Source organism: Triturus cristatus, chromosome 6 (assembly GCF_964204655.1).
Source record: "Triturus cristatus chromosome 6, aTriCri1.1, whole genome shotgun sequence".
In the NCBI taxonomy this organism is placed as follows: domain Eukaryota; kingdom Metazoa; phylum Chordata; class Amphibia; order Caudata; family Salamandridae; genus Triturus; species Triturus cristatus.
Window position 1 is genome coordinate 98,846,894 of NC_140589.1, and position 14,490 is coordinate 98,861,383.

Sequence of the window (14,490 nt, forward strand, 5' to 3'; positions counted from 1 at the left end):
TTTTGCTCTTTAGCCCCTGGCCTGGGACTCACCCTCACTTGCTGAGGTGTGAAATTCTGCATACCAACTTTGCACAGAAGGTATGTTTGTGGTTGTTTGGGGATGGGTGGGAGGTCAAGAGCAGGGAAAAGCAGGTCTCCTTCACTACTAGACTCCTCTTCTATACCTCCCTGCCATTCACTCACTCTGTCTTTGTTTCATTCTCTCCTTCCACAACACTCCTTTTCACTCACTCGCTCTATCACTTGTATTTTTGCCCTTGCTCTGCATTCTATAGTGGAAACATCTCTTGAATGAAGCATCTGAAGATGACGTGACATAAAATTTAAAACCTCCTTATTGGAAACCTAAAACATCACAAGACTTAATGTAACCCATTTCTTTCATAAAAAAGATTTTTAAAGTACCCCACAAAAGAAATATAAAACACCACGAGTGCTAGAAGAATATTACATTAACGTTAAAGATAGAATAGGGCAAATGCATTTGCAGTTGAAACTGAAGTTTGGTACTTATTCAGATATTATTTACATTGCCAATTTTTAGCTGAGATTCTAAAAGAACTGAGAGAGAAAATGGAATTCAAGTTTTGTCAGAAGTGGGATTCGAACCCACGCCTCCAGGAGAGACTGCGGCCTTAACGCAGCACCTTAGACCACTCAGCCATCCTGACCCCATGCTGCTTTTTCATCTAAAGGGTGAGAAAGATATTAGGAACCAAAAAATGCACAGAGCTTAGGCCAATAGTGGCTAGAGCAAGAAAAAAACTCACTGCACTCTTCCAAGAAGACAATCCTATAAGCCACTGCGAGGGAAATGATCATATTTCTCAAGACAAAAAGTAGAGTAAACACAGGACTGTCAGAAGTGGGATTTGAACCCACACCTCCAGAGGAGACTGCGACCTGAACGCAGAGCCTTAGACCACTCGGCCATCCTGACTTGCTTTCCCAGCATCTTCCAGAGGCCAGACAGCCATGCAGGTGAGGTACTGAAAAGGAATGCCCTCAATTTATTTATCCTATTATATGCACTTCCAACAGATCTTTGAACAATCTGTACAGAGCAGGACTTATGGAGAACTCTTTAGAACTTTGAGGCGAACAAAGAGAAAGTGCTATTCACCAGCCACTTGAACGGCTCAAAGCTGCTTTGAAATTGAGACAATAGCCACCTCTTGGCTGGCTAAAGCAATTTCAACAAGGGATCTCAAAGTCACAACATAGGGTGGAGTATGCAAATTTAAGCAGCCCCTGATCAAAGCCCTGAGGAAATTGCTGTAAGTGTGCTGGAGTCCAGTTGTCTACCAGATGAATGGCATTCTTCCAAATTTGCAGGGCCCATCTGGCCAGGGCATACAAGAGCATGACTCTTCCAGATGACCTCTTACATGGGTCCTATGCTCATTTGGTAAGGATTGCGCTTTGTCAGCAAGACGTTATAGAACCTAAATATATGAGAAACCCCATCTCTCTTGACAAGAGGAGAACGGAATAACGTGCCAAGTGAAGACCAACAGATGCAACTTCCATCAGATGTTAACCTGATAAAGGAGATTAAATCTCCAAAAGGCATGTCAGAAGTGGGATTCGAACCCACGCCTCCAAAGGAGACTGCGGCCTAAACACAGCACCTTAGACCTCTCGGCCATCCTGACAGTATAGGCTTTTAAGAAATGAATAAAAGTTACTCAGAAACGTCTACCTCCATGCAAGCCTGAAATAATTTAAACCTTCAAACACAAGGTGCAACTTTATGCACAGGACAATAAACACAGAAGAACACATACGAAAGCACTTTATTTCACAGGTATACAGTTTTCATGCTTTTAGAACACCACATACCTCTCACCAGCTATTTAGGGTCCTGTATCCGACTCACAACATTTCCTTGCCTGCGACCTCTCTCTCTACACAAACAACTACAGCACAGGAAGTAGGAAGGCAATAGGTGGGGCAGTTTATGCAAATTTATGCTGCCAATGTGCCTTGCAGATTCATGCAGGATTTCTAGATCCTTGCTGGATACAAGAGAGTAGGCCTTGTTCCAGATAAACTATCCCTAGCAGGGAAAGTCTGAGCACAGGCACTCTTTTGCTCTTTAGCCCCTGGCCTGGGACTCACCCTCACTTGCTGAGGCGTGAAATTCTGCATACCAACTTTGCACAGAAGGTATGTTTGTGGTTGTTTGGGGATGGGTGGGAGGTCAAGAGCAGGGAAAAGCAGGTCTCCTTCACTACTAGACTCCTCTTCTATGCCTCCCTGCCGTTCACTCACTCTGTCTTTGTTTCATTCTCTCCTTCCACAACACTCCTTCTCGCTCACTCGCTCTATCACTTGTATTTTTGCCCTTGCTCTGCATTCTATAGTGGAAACATCTCTTGAATGAAGCATCTGAAAATGACGTGACATAAAATTTAAAACCTCCTTATTGGAAACCTAAAACATGACAAGACTTAATGTAACCCATTTCTTTCATAAAAAAGATTTTTAAAGTACCCCACAAAAGAAATATAAAACACCACGAGTGCTAGAAGAATATTACATTAACGTTAAAGATAGAATAGGGCAAATGCATTTGCAGTTGAAACTGAAGTTTGGTACTTATTCAGATATTACTTACATTGCCAATTTTTAGCTGAGATTCTAAAGGAACTGAGAGAGAAAATGGAATTTAAGTTTTGTCAGAAGTGGGATTCGAACCCACGCCTCCAGGAGAGACTGCGGCCTTAACGCAGCGCCTTAGACCACTCGGCCATCCTGACCCCATGCTGCTTTTCCATCTAAAGGGTGAGAAAGATATTAGGAACCAAAAAATGCACAGAGCTTAGGCCAATAGTGGCTAGAGCACGAAAAAAACTCACTGCACTCTTCCAAGAAGACAATCCTATAAGCCACTGCGAGGGAAATTATCATATTTCTCAAGACAAAAAGTAGAGTAAACACAGGACTGTCAGAAGTGGGATTTGAACCCACACCTCCAGAGGAGACTGCGACCTGAACGCAGCGCCTTAGACCACTCAGCCATCCTGACTTGCTTTCCGAGCATCTTCCAGAGGCCAGACAGCCATGCAGGTGAGGTACTGAAAAGGAATGCCCTCAATTTATTTATCCTATTATATGCACTTCCAACAGATCTTTGAACAATCTGTACAGAGCAGGACTTATGGAGAACTCTTTAGAACTTTGAGGCGAACAAAGAGAAAGTGCTATTCACCAGCCACTTGAACGGCTCAAAGCTGCTTTGAAATTGAGACAATAGCCACCTCTTGGCTGGCTAAAGCAATTTCAACAAGGGATCTCAAAGTCACAACATAGGGTGGAGTATGCAAATTTAAGCAGCCCCTGATCAAAGCCCTGAGGAAATTGCTGTAAGTGTGCTGGAGTCCAGTTGTCTACCAGATGAATGGCATTCTTCCAAATTTGCAGGGCCCATCTGGCCAGGGCATACAAGAGCATGACTCTTCCAGATGACCTCTTACATGGGTCCTATGCTCATTTGGTAAGGATTGCGCTTTGTCAGCAAGACGTTATAGAACCTAAATATATGAGAAACCCCATCTCTCTTGACAAGAGGAGAACGGAATAACGTGCCAAGTGAAGACCAACAGATGCAACTTCCATCAGATGTTAACCTGATAAAGGAGATTAAATCTCCAAAAGGCATGTCAGAAGTGGGATTCGAACCCACGCCTCCAAAGGAGACTGTGGCCTAAACACAGCACCTTAGACCTCTCGGCCATCCTGACAGTATAGGCTTTTAAGAAATGAATAAAAGTTACTCAGAAACGTCTACCTCCATGCAAGCCTGAAATAATTTAAACCTTCAAACACAAGGTGCAACTTTATGCACAGGACAATAAACACAGAAGAACACATACGAAAGCACTTTATTTCACAGGTATACAGTTTTCATGCTTTTAGAACACCACATACCTCTCACCAGCTATTTAGGGTCCTGTATCCGACTCACAACATTTCCTTGCCTGCGACCTCTCTCTCTACACAAACAACTACAGCACAGGAAGTAGGAAGGCAATAGGTGGAGCAGTTTATGCAAATTTATGCTGCCAATGTGCCTTGCAGATTCATGCAGGATTTCTAGATCCTTGCTGGATACAAGAGAGTAGGCCTTGTTCCAGATAAACTATCCCTAGCAGGGAAAGTCTGAGCACAGGCACTATTTTGCTCTTTAGCCCCTGGCCTGGGACTCACCCTCACTTGCTGAGGCGTGAAATTCTGCATACCAACTTTGCACAGAAGGTATGTTTGTGGTTGTTTGGGGATGGGTGGGAGGTCAAGAGCAGGGAAAAGCAGGTCTCCTTCACTACTAGACTCCTCTTCTATGCCTCCCTGCCGTTCACTCACTCTGTCTTTGTTTCATTCTCTCCTTCCACAACACTCCTTCTCGCTCACTCGCTCTATCACTTGTATTTTTGCCCTTGCTCTGCATTCTATAGTGGAAACATCTCTTGAATGAAGCATCTGAAAATGACGTGACATAAAATTTAAAACCTCCTTATTGGAAACCTAAAACATGACAAGACTTAATGTAACCCATTTCTTTCATAAAAAAGATTTTTAAAGTACCCCACAAAAGAAATATAAAACACCACGAGTGCTAGAAGAATATTACATTAACGTTAAAGATAGAATAGGGCAAATGCATTTGCAGTTGAAACTGAAGTTTGGTACTTATTCAGATATTACTTACATTGCCAATTTTTAGCTGAGATTCTAAAGGAACTGAGAGAGAAAATGGAATTTAAGTTTTGTCAGAAGTGGGATTCGAACCCACGCCTCCAGGAGAGACTGCGGCCTTAACGCAGCGCCTTAGACCACTCGGCCATCCTGACCCCATGCTGCTTTTCCATCTAAAGGGTGAGAAAGATATTAGGAACCAAAAAATGCACAGAGCTTAGGCCAATAGTGGCTAGAGCACGAAAAAAACTCACTGCACTCTTCCAAGAAGACAATCCTATAAGCCACTGCGAGGGAAATGATCATATTTCTCAAGAAAAAAATTAGAGTAAACACAGGACTGTCAGAAGTGGGATTTGAAGCCACGCCTCCAGAGGAGACTGCGACCTGAACGCAGCGCCTTAGACCACTCGGCCATCCTGACTTGCTTTCCCAGCATCTTCCAGAGGCCAGACAGCCATGCAGGTGAGGTACTGAAAAGGAATGCCCTCAATTTATTTATCCTATTATATGCACTTCCAACAGATCTTTGAACAATCTGTACAGAGCAGGACCTATGGAGAAATCTTTAGAACTTTGAGGCGAACAAAGAGAAAGTGCTATTCACCAGCCACTTGAATGGCTCAAAGCTGCTTTGAAATTGAGACAATAGCCACCTCTTGGCTGGCTAAAGCAATTTCAACAAGGGATCTCAAAGTCACAACATAGGGTGGAGTATGCAAATTTAAGCAGCCCCTGATCAAAGCCCTAAGGAAATTACTGTAAGTGTGCTGGAGTCCAGTTGTCTACCAGATGCATGGCATTCTTCCAAATTTGCAGGGCCCGTCTGGCCAGGGCATACAAGAGCATGACTCTTCCAGATGACCTCTTACATGGGTCCTATGCTCATTTGGTAAGGATTGCGCTTTGTCAGCAAGACGTTATAGAACCTAAATATATGAGAAACTCCATCTCTCTTGACAAGAGGAGAACGGAATAACGTGCCAAGTGAAGACCAACAGATGCAACTTCCATCAGATGTTAACCTGATAAAGGAGATTAAATCTCCAAAAGGCATGTCAGAAGTGGGATTCGAACCCACGCCTCCAAAGGAGACTGTGGCCTAAACACAGCGCCTTAGACCTCTCGGCCATCCTGACAGAATAGGCTTTTAAGAAATGAATAAAAGTTACTCAGAAACGTCTACCTCCATGCAAGCCTGACATAATTTAAACCTTCAAACACAAGGTGCAACTTTATGCACAGGACAATAAACACAGAAGAACACATACGAAAGCACTTTATTTCACAGGTATACAGTTTTCATGCTTTTAGAACACCACATACCTCTCACCAGCTCTTTAGGGTCCTGTATCCGACTCACAACATTTCCTTGCCTGCGACCTCTCTCTCTACACAAACAACTACAGCACAGGAAGTAGGAAGGCAATAGGTGGGGCAGTTTATGCAAATTTATGCTGCTAATGTGCCTTGCAGATTCATGCAGGATTTCTAGATCCTTGCTGGATACAAGAGAGTAGGCCTTGTTCCAGATAAACTATCCCTAGCAGGGAAAGTCTGAGCACAGGCACTCTTTTGCTCTTTAGCCCCTGGCCTGGGACTCACTCTCACTTGCTGAGGCGTGAAATTCTGCATACCAACTTTGCACAGAAGGTATGTTTGTGGTTGTTTGTGGTTGTTTGGGGATGGGTGGGAGGTCAAGAGCAGGGAAAAGCAGGTCTCCTTCACTACTAGACTACTCTTCTATGCCTCCCTGCCGTTCACTCACTCTGTCTTTGTTTCATTCTCTCCTTCCACAACACTCCTTCTCACTCACTCGCTCTATCACTTGTATTTTTGCCCTTGCTCTGCATTCTATAGTGGAAACATCTCTTGAATGAAGCATCTGAAAATGACGTGACATAAAATTTAAAACCTCCTTATTGGAAACCTAAAACATCACAAGACTTAATGTAACCCATTTCTTTCATAAAAAAGATTTTTAAAGTACCCCACAAAACAAATATAAAACACCACGAGTGCTAGAAGAATATTACATTAACGTTAAAGATAGAATAGGGCAAATGCATTTGCAGTTGAAACTGAAGTTTGGTACTTATTCAGATATTATTTACATTGCCAATTTTTAGCTGAGATTCTAAAGGAACTGAGAGAGAAAATGGAATTCAAGTTTTGTCAGAAGTGGGATTCGAACCCACGCCTCCAGGAGAGACTGCGGCCTTAATGCAGCGCCTTAGACCACTCGGCCATCCTGACCCCATGCTGCTTTTTCATCTAAAGGGTGAGAAAGATATTAGGAACCAAAAAATGCACAGAGCTTAGGCCAATAGTGGCTAGAGCAAGAAAAAAACTCACTGCACTCTTCCAAGAAGACAATCCTATAAGCCACTGCGAGGGAAATGATCATATTTCTCAAGAAAAAAATTAGAGTAAACACAGGACTGTCAGAAGTGGGATTTGAACCCACGCCTCCAGAGGAGACTGCGACCTGAACGCAGCGCCTGAGACCACTCGGCCATCCTGACTTGCTTTCCCAGCATCTTCCAGAGGCCAGACAGCCATGCAGGTGAGGTACTGAAAAGGAATGCCCTCAATTTATTTATCCTATTATATGCACTTCCAACAGATCTTTGAACAATCTGTACAGAGCAGGACCTATGGAGAACTCTTTAGAACTTTGAGGCGAACAAAGAGAAAGTGCTATTCACCAGCCACTTGAACGGCTCAAAGCTGCTTTGAAATTGAGACAATAGCCACCTCTTGGCTGGCTAAAGCAATTTCAAAAAGGGATCTCAAAGTCACAACATAGGGTGGAGTATGCAAATTTAAGCAGCCCCTGATCAAAGCCCTAAGGAAATTGCTGTAAGTGTGCTGGAGTCCAGTTGTCTACCAGATGCATGGCATTCTTCCAAATTTGCAGGGCCCGTCTGGCCAGGGCATACAAGAGCATGACTCTTCCAGATGACCTCTTACATGGGTCCTATGCTCATTTGGTAAGGATTGCGCTTTGTCAGCAAGACGTTATAGAACCTAAATATATGAGAAACCCCATCTCTCTTGACAAGAGGAGAACGGAATAACGTGCCAGGTGAAGACCAACAGATGCAACTTCCATCAGATGTTAACCTGATAAAGGAGATTAAATCTCCAAAAGGCATGTCAGAAGTGGGATTCGAACCCACGCCTCCAAAGGAGACTGTGGCCTGAACACAGCACCTTAGACCTCTCGGCCATCCTGACAGTACACGCTTTTAAGAAATGAATAAAAGTTACTCAGAAACGTCTACCTCCATGCAAGCCTGAAATAATTTAAACCTTCAAACACAAGGTGCAACTTTATGCACAGGACAATAAACACAGAAGAACACATACGAAAGCACTTTATTTCACAGGTATACAGTTTTCATGCTTTTAGAACACCACATACCTCTCACCAGCTATTTAGGGTCCTGTATCCGACTCACAACATTTCCTTGCCTGCGACCTCTCTCTCTACACAAACAACTACAGCACAGGAAGTAGGAAGGCAATAGGTGGGGCAGTTTATGCAAATTTATGCTGCCAATGTGCCTTGCAGATTCATGCAGGATTTCTAGATCCTTGCTGGATACAAGAGAGAAGGACTTGTTCCAGATAAACTATCCCTAGCAGGGAAAGTCTGAGCACAGGCACTCTTTTGCTCTTTAGCCCCTGGCCTGGGACTCACCCTCACTTGCTGAGGTGTGAAATTCTGCATACCAACTTTGCACAGAAGGTATGTTTGTGGTTGTTTGGGGGTGGGTGGGAGGTCAAGAGCAGGGAAAAGCAGGTCTCCTTCACTACTAGACTCCTCTTCTATACCTCCCTGCCATTCACTCACTCTGTCTTTGTTTCATTCTCTCCTTCCACAACACTCCTTTTCACTCACTCGCTCTATCACTTGTATTTTTGCCCTTGCTCTGCATTCTATAGTGGAAACATCTCTTGAATGAAGCATCTGAAGATGACGTGACATAAAATTTAAAACCTCCTTATTGGAAACCTAAAACATCACAAGACTTAATGTAACCCATTTCTTTCATAAAAAAGATTTTTAAAGTACCCCACAAAAGAAATATAAAACACCACGAGTGCTAGAAGAATATTACATTAACGTTAAAGATAGAATAGGGCAAATGCATTTGCAGTTGAAACTGAAGTTTGGTACTTATTCAGATATTATTTACATTGCCAATTTTTAGCTGAGATTCTAAAAGAACTGAGAGAGAAAATGGAATTCAAGTTTTGTCAGAAGTGGGATTCGAACCCACGCCTCCAGGAGAGACTGCGGCCTTAACGCAGCGCCTTAGACCACTCAGCCATCCTGACCCCATGCTGCTTTTTCATCTAAAGGGTGAGAAAGATATTAGGAACCAAAAAATGCACAGAGCTTAGGCCAATAGTGGCTAGAGCAAGAAAAAAACTCACTGCACTCTTCCAAGAAGACAATCCTATAAGCCACTGCGAGGGAAATGATCATATTTCTCAAGACAAAAAGTAGAGTAAACACAGGACTGTCAGAAGTGGGATTTGAACCCACACCTCCAGAGGAGACTGCGACCTGAACGCAGCGCCTTAGACCACTCGGCCATCCTGACTTGCTTTCCCAGCATCTTCCAGAGGCCAGACAGCCATGCAGGTGAGGTACTGAAAAGGAATGCCCTCAATTTATTTATACTATTATATGCACTTCCAACAGATCTTTGAACAATCTGTACAGAGCAGGACTTATGGAGAACTCTTTAGAACTTTGAGGCGAACAAAGAGAAAGTGCTATTCACCAGCCACTTGAACGGCTCAAAGCTGCTTTGAAATTGAGACAATAGCCACCTCTTGGCTGGCTAAAGCAATTTCAACAAGGGATCTCAAAGTCACAACATAGGGTGGAGTATGCAAATTTAAGCAGCCCCTGATCAAAGCCCTGAGGAAATTGCTGTAAGTGTGCTGGAGTCCAGTTGTCTACCAGATGAATGGCATTCTTCCAAATTTGCAGGGCCCATCTGGCCAGGGCATACAAGAGCATGACTCTTCCAGATGACCTCTTACATGGGTCCTATGCTCATTTGGTAAGGATTGCGCTTTGTCAGCAAGACGTTATAGAACCTAAATATATGAGAAACCCCATCTCTCTTGACAAGAGGAGAACGGAATAACGTGCCAAGTGAAGACCAACAGATGCAACTTCCATCAGATGTTAACCTGATAAAGGAGATTAAATCTCCAAAAGGCATGTCAGAAGTGCGATTCGAACCCACGCCTCCAAAGGAGACTGTGGCCTAAACACAGCACCTTAGACCTCTCGGCCATCCTGACAGTATAGGCTTTTAAGAAATGAATAAAAGTTACTCAGAAACGTCTACCTCCATGCAAGCCTGAAATAATTTAAACCTTCAAACACAAGGTGCAACTTTATGCACAGGACAATAAACACAGAAGAACACATACGAAAGCACTTTATTTCACAGGTATACAGTTTTCATGCTTTTAGAACACCACATACCTCTCACCAGCTATTTAGGGTCCTGTATCCGACTCACAACATTTCCTTGCCTGCGACCTCTCTCTCTACACAAACAACTACAGCACAGGAAGTAGGAAGGCAATAGGTGGGGCAGTTTATGCAAATTTATGCTGCCAATGTGCCTTGCAGATTCATGCAGGATTTCTAGATCCTTGCTGGATACAAGAGAGTAGGCCTTGTTCCAGATAAACTATCCCTAGCAGGGAAAGTCTGAGCACAGGCACTCTTTTGCTCTTTAGCCCCTGGCCTGGGACTCACCCTCACTTGCTGAGGCGTGAAATTCTGCATACCAACTTTGCACAGAAGGTATGTTTGTGGTTGTTTGGGGATGGGTGGGAGGTCAAGAGCAGGGAAAAGCAGGTCTCCTTCACTACTAGACTCCTCTTCTATGCCTCCCTGCCGTTCACTCACTCTGTCTTTGTTTCATTCTCTCCTTCCACAACACTCCTTCTCGCTCACTCGCTCTATCACTTGTATTTTTGCCCTTGCTCTGCATTCTATAGTGGAAACATCTCTTGAATGAAGCATCTGAAAATGACGTGACATAAAATTTAAAACCTCCTTATTGGAAACCTAAAACATGACAAGACTTAATGTAACCCATTTCTTTCATAAAAAAGATTTTTAAAGTACCCCACAAAAGAAATATAAAACACCACGAGTGCTAGAAGAATATTACATTAACGTTAAAGATAGAATAGGGCAAATGCATTTGCAGTTGAAACTGAAGTTTGGTACTTATTCAGATATTACTTACATTGCCAATTTTTAGCTGAGATTCTAAAGGAACTGAGAGAGAAAATGGAATTTAAGTTTTGTCAGAAGTGGGATTCGAACCCACGCCTCCAGGAGAGACTGCGGCCTTAACGCAGCGCCTTAGACCACTCGGCCATCCTGACCCCATGCTGCTTTTCCATCTAAAGGGTGAGAAAGATATTAGGAACCAAAAAATGCACAGAGCTTAGGCCAATAGTGGCTAGAGCACGAAAAAAACTCACTGCACTCTTCCAAGAAGACAATCCTATAAGCCACTGCGAGGGAAATTATCATATTTCTCAAGACAAAAAGTAGAGTAAACACAGGACTGTCAGAAGTGGGATTTGAACCCACACCTCCAGAGGAGACTGCGACCTGAACGCAGCGCCTTAGACCACTCAGCCATCCTGACTTGCTTTCCGAGCATCTTCCAGAGGCCAGACAGCCATGCAGGTGAGGTACTGAAAAGGAATGCCCTCAATTTATTTATCCTATTATATGCACTTCCAACAGATCTTTGAACAATCTGTACAGAGCAGGACTTATGGAGAACTCTTTAGAACTTTGAGGCGAACAAAGAGAAAGTGCTATTCACCAGCCACTTGAACGGCTCAAAGCTGCTTTGAAATTGAGACAATAGCCACCTCTTGGCTGGCTAAAGCAATTTCAACAAGGGATCTCAAAGTCACAACATAGGGTGGAGTATGCAAATTTAAGCAGCCCCTGATCAAAGCCCTGAGGAAATTGCTGTAAGTGTGCTGGAGTCCAGTTGTCTACCAGATGAATGGCATTCTTCCAAATTTGCAGGGCCCATCTGGCCAGGGCATACAAGAGCATGACTCTTCCAGATGACCTCTTACATGGGTCCTATGCTCATTTGGTAAGGATTGCGCTTTGTCAGCAAGACGTTATAGAACCTAAATATATGAGAAACCCCATCTCTCTTGACAAGAGGAGAACGGAATAACGTGCCAAGTGAAGACCAACAGATGCAACTTCCATCAGATGTTAACCTGATAAAGGAGATTAAATCTCCAAAAGGCATGTCAGAAGTGGGATTCGAACCCACGCCTCCAAAGGAGACTGTGGCCTAAACACAGCACCTTAGACCTCTCGGCCATCCTGACAGTATAGGCTTTTAAGAAATGAATAAAAGTTACTCAGAAACGTCTACCTCCATGCAAGCCTGAAATAATTTAAACCTTCAAACACAAGGTGCAACTTTATGCACAGGACAATAAACACAGAAGAACACATACGAAAGCACTTTATTTCACAGGTATACAGTTTTCATGCTTTTAGAACACCACATACCTCTCACCAGCTATTTAGGGTCCTGTATCCGACTCACAACATTTCCTTGCCTGCGACCTCTCTCTCTACACAAACAACTACAGCACAGGAAGTAGGAAGGCAATAGGTGGGGCAGTTTATGCAAATTTATGCTGCCAATGTGCCTTGCAGATTCATGCAGGATTTCTAGATCCTTGCTGGATACAAGAGAGTAGGCCTTGTTCCAGATAAACTATCCCTAGCAGGGAAAGTCTGAGCACAGGCACTCTTTTGCTCTTTAGCCCCTGGCCTGGGACTCACCCTCACTTGCTGAGGCGTGAAATTCTGCATACCAACTTTGCACAGAAGGTATGTTTGTGGTTGTTTGGGGATGGGTGGGAGGTCAAGAGCAGGGAAAAGCAGGTCTCCTTCACTACTAGACTCCTCTTCTATGCCTCCCTGCCGTTCACTCACTCTGTCTTTGTTTCATTCTCTCCTTCCACAACACTCCTTCTCGCTCACTCGCTCTATCACTTGTATTTTTGCCCTTGCTCTGCATTCTATAGTGGAAACATCTCTTGAATGAAGCATCTGAAAATGACGTGACATAAAATTTAAAACCTCCTTATTGGAAACCTAAAACATGACAAGACTTAATGTAACCCATTTCTTTCATAAAAAAGATTTTTAAAGTACCCCACAAAAGAAATATAAAACACCACGAGTGCTAGAAGAATATTACATTAACGTTAAAGATAGAATAGGGCAAATGCATTTGCAGTTGAAACTGAAGTTTGGTACTTATTCAGATATTACTTACATTGCCAATTTTTAGCTGAGATTCTAAAGGAACTGAGAGAGAAAATGGAATTTAAGTTTTGTCAGAAGTGGGATTCGAACCCACGCCTCCAGGAGAGACTGCGGCCTTAACGCAGCGCCTTAGACCACTCGGCCATCCTGACCCCATGCTGCTTTTCCATCTAAAGGGTGAGAAAGATATTAGGAACCAAAAAATGCACAGAGCTTAGGCCAATAGTGGCTAGAGCACGAAAAAAACTCACTGCACTCTTCCAAGAAGACAATCCTATAAGCCACTGCGAGGGAAATGATCATATTTCTCAAGAAAAAAATTAGAGTAAACACAGGACTGTCAGAAGTGGGATTTGAAGCCACGCCTCCAGAGAAGACTGCGACCTGAACGCAGCGCCTTAGACCACTCGGCCATCCTGACTTGCTTTCCCAGCATCTTCCAGAGGCCAGACAGCCATGCAGGTGAGGTACTGAAAAGGAATGCCCTCAATTTATTTATCCTATTATATGCACTTCCAACAGATCTTTGAACAATCTGTACAGAGCAGGACCTATGGAGAAATCTTTAGAACTTTGAGGCGAACAAAGAGAAAGTGCTATTCACCAGCCACTTGAATGGCTCAAAGCTGCTTTGAAATTGAGACAATAGCCACCTCTTGGCTGGCTAAAGCAATTTCAACAAGGGATCTCAAAGTCACAACATAGGGTGGAGTATGCAAATTTAAGCAGCCCCTGATGAAAGCCCTGAGGAAATTGCTGTAAGTGTGCTGGAGTCCAGTTGTCTACCAGATGAATGGCATTCTTCCAAATTTGCAGGGCCCGTCTGGCCAGGGCATACAAGAGCATGACTCTTCCAGATGACCTCTTACATGGGTCCTATGCTCATTTGGTAAGGATTGCGCTTTGTCAGCAAGACGTTATAGAACCTAAATATATGAGAAACTCCATCTCTCTTGACAAGAGGAGAACGGAATAACGTGCCAAGTGAAGACCAACAGATGCAACTTCCATCAGATGTTAACCTGATAAAGGAGATTAAATCTCCAAAAGGCATGTCAGAAGTGGGATTCGAACCCACGCCTCCAAAGGAGACTGTGGCCTAAACACAGCGCCTTAGACCTCTCGGCCATCCTGACAGAATAGGCTTTTAAGAAATGAATAAAAGTTACTCAGAAACGTCTACCTCCATGCAAGCCTGACATAATTTAAACCTTCAAACACAAGGTGCAACTTTATGCACAGGACAATAAACACAGAAGAACACATACGAAAGCACTTTATTTCACAGGTATACAGTTTTCATGCTTTTAGAACACCACATACCTCTCACCAGCTCTTTAGGGTCCTGTATCCGACTCACAACATTTCCTTGCCTGCGACCTCTCTCTCTACACAAACAACTACAGCACAGGA

The 14,490-nt window shown here is 43.4% G+C and overlaps 14 non-coding genes across 14 annotated transcripts; all 14 read right to left on the minus strand.

Annotated features, from left to right (window-relative positions):
* Positions 1 to 590: 590 nt before the first annotated feature.
* Positions 591 to 673, minus strand: TRNAL-AAG (transfer RNA leucine (anticodon AAG)). The gene has a single exon. It is a non-coding gene; the product is annotated as a tRNA-Leu (tRNA).
* A 186-nt stretch (positions 674 to 859) lies between these two features.
* Positions 860 to 942, minus strand: TRNAL-CAG (transfer RNA leucine (anticodon CAG)). The gene has a single exon. It is a non-coding gene; the product is annotated as a tRNA-Leu (tRNA).
* A 632-nt stretch (positions 943 to 1,574) lies between these two features.
* TRNAL-UAG (transfer RNA leucine (anticodon UAG)) lies at positions 1,575 to 1,657 on the minus strand. Its single transcript has one exon. It is a non-coding gene; the product is annotated as a tRNA-Leu (tRNA).
* A 1,024-nt stretch (positions 1,658 to 2,681) lies between these two features.
* On the minus strand, positions 2,682 to 2,764 carry TRNAL-AAG (transfer RNA leucine (anticodon AAG)). The gene has a single exon. It is a non-coding gene; the product is annotated as a tRNA-Leu (tRNA).
* A 901-nt stretch (positions 2,765 to 3,665) lies between these two features.
* TRNAL-UAG (transfer RNA leucine (anticodon UAG)) lies at positions 3,666 to 3,748 on the minus strand. The gene has a single exon. It is a non-coding gene; the product is annotated as a tRNA-Leu (tRNA).
* Positions 3,749 to 4,772: 1,024 nt separating this feature from the next.
* On the minus strand, positions 4,773 to 4,855 carry TRNAL-AAG (transfer RNA leucine (anticodon AAG)). Its single transcript has one exon. It is a non-coding gene; the product is annotated as a tRNA-Leu (tRNA).
* A 901-nt stretch (positions 4,856 to 5,756) lies between these two features.
* TRNAL-UAG (transfer RNA leucine (anticodon UAG)) lies at positions 5,757 to 5,839 on the minus strand. The gene has a single exon. It is a non-coding gene; the product is annotated as a tRNA-Leu (tRNA).
* A 1,034-nt stretch (positions 5,840 to 6,873) lies between these two features.
* On the minus strand, positions 6,874 to 6,956 carry TRNAL-AAG (transfer RNA leucine (anticodon AAG)). Its single transcript has one exon. It is a non-coding gene; the product is annotated as a tRNA-Leu (tRNA).
* Positions 6,957 to 8,964: 2,008 nt separating this feature from the next.
* TRNAL-AAG (transfer RNA leucine (anticodon AAG)) lies at positions 8,965 to 9,047 on the minus strand. The gene has a single exon. It is a non-coding gene; the product is annotated as a tRNA-Leu (tRNA).
* Positions 9,048 to 9,233: 186 nt separating this feature from the next.
* Positions 9,234 to 9,316, minus strand: TRNAL-CAG (transfer RNA leucine (anticodon CAG)). Its single transcript has one exon. It is a non-coding gene; the product is annotated as a tRNA-Leu (tRNA).
* A 1,739-nt stretch (positions 9,317 to 11,055) lies between these two features.
* TRNAL-AAG (transfer RNA leucine (anticodon AAG)) lies at positions 11,056 to 11,138 on the minus strand. Its single transcript has one exon. It is a non-coding gene; the product is annotated as a tRNA-Leu (tRNA).
* Positions 11,139 to 12,039: 901 nt separating this feature from the next.
* Positions 12,040 to 12,122, minus strand: TRNAL-UAG (transfer RNA leucine (anticodon UAG)). Its single transcript has one exon. It is a non-coding gene; the product is annotated as a tRNA-Leu (tRNA).
* A 1,024-nt stretch (positions 12,123 to 13,146) lies between these two features.
* Positions 13,147 to 13,229, minus strand: TRNAL-AAG (transfer RNA leucine (anticodon AAG)). The gene has a single exon. It is a non-coding gene; the product is annotated as a tRNA-Leu (tRNA).
* Positions 13,230 to 14,130: 901 nt separating this feature from the next.
* Positions 14,131 to 14,213, minus strand: TRNAL-UAG (transfer RNA leucine (anticodon UAG)). The gene has a single exon. It is a non-coding gene; the product is annotated as a tRNA-Leu (tRNA).
* Between the last annotated feature and the right edge of the window lie 277 nt (positions 14,214 to 14,490).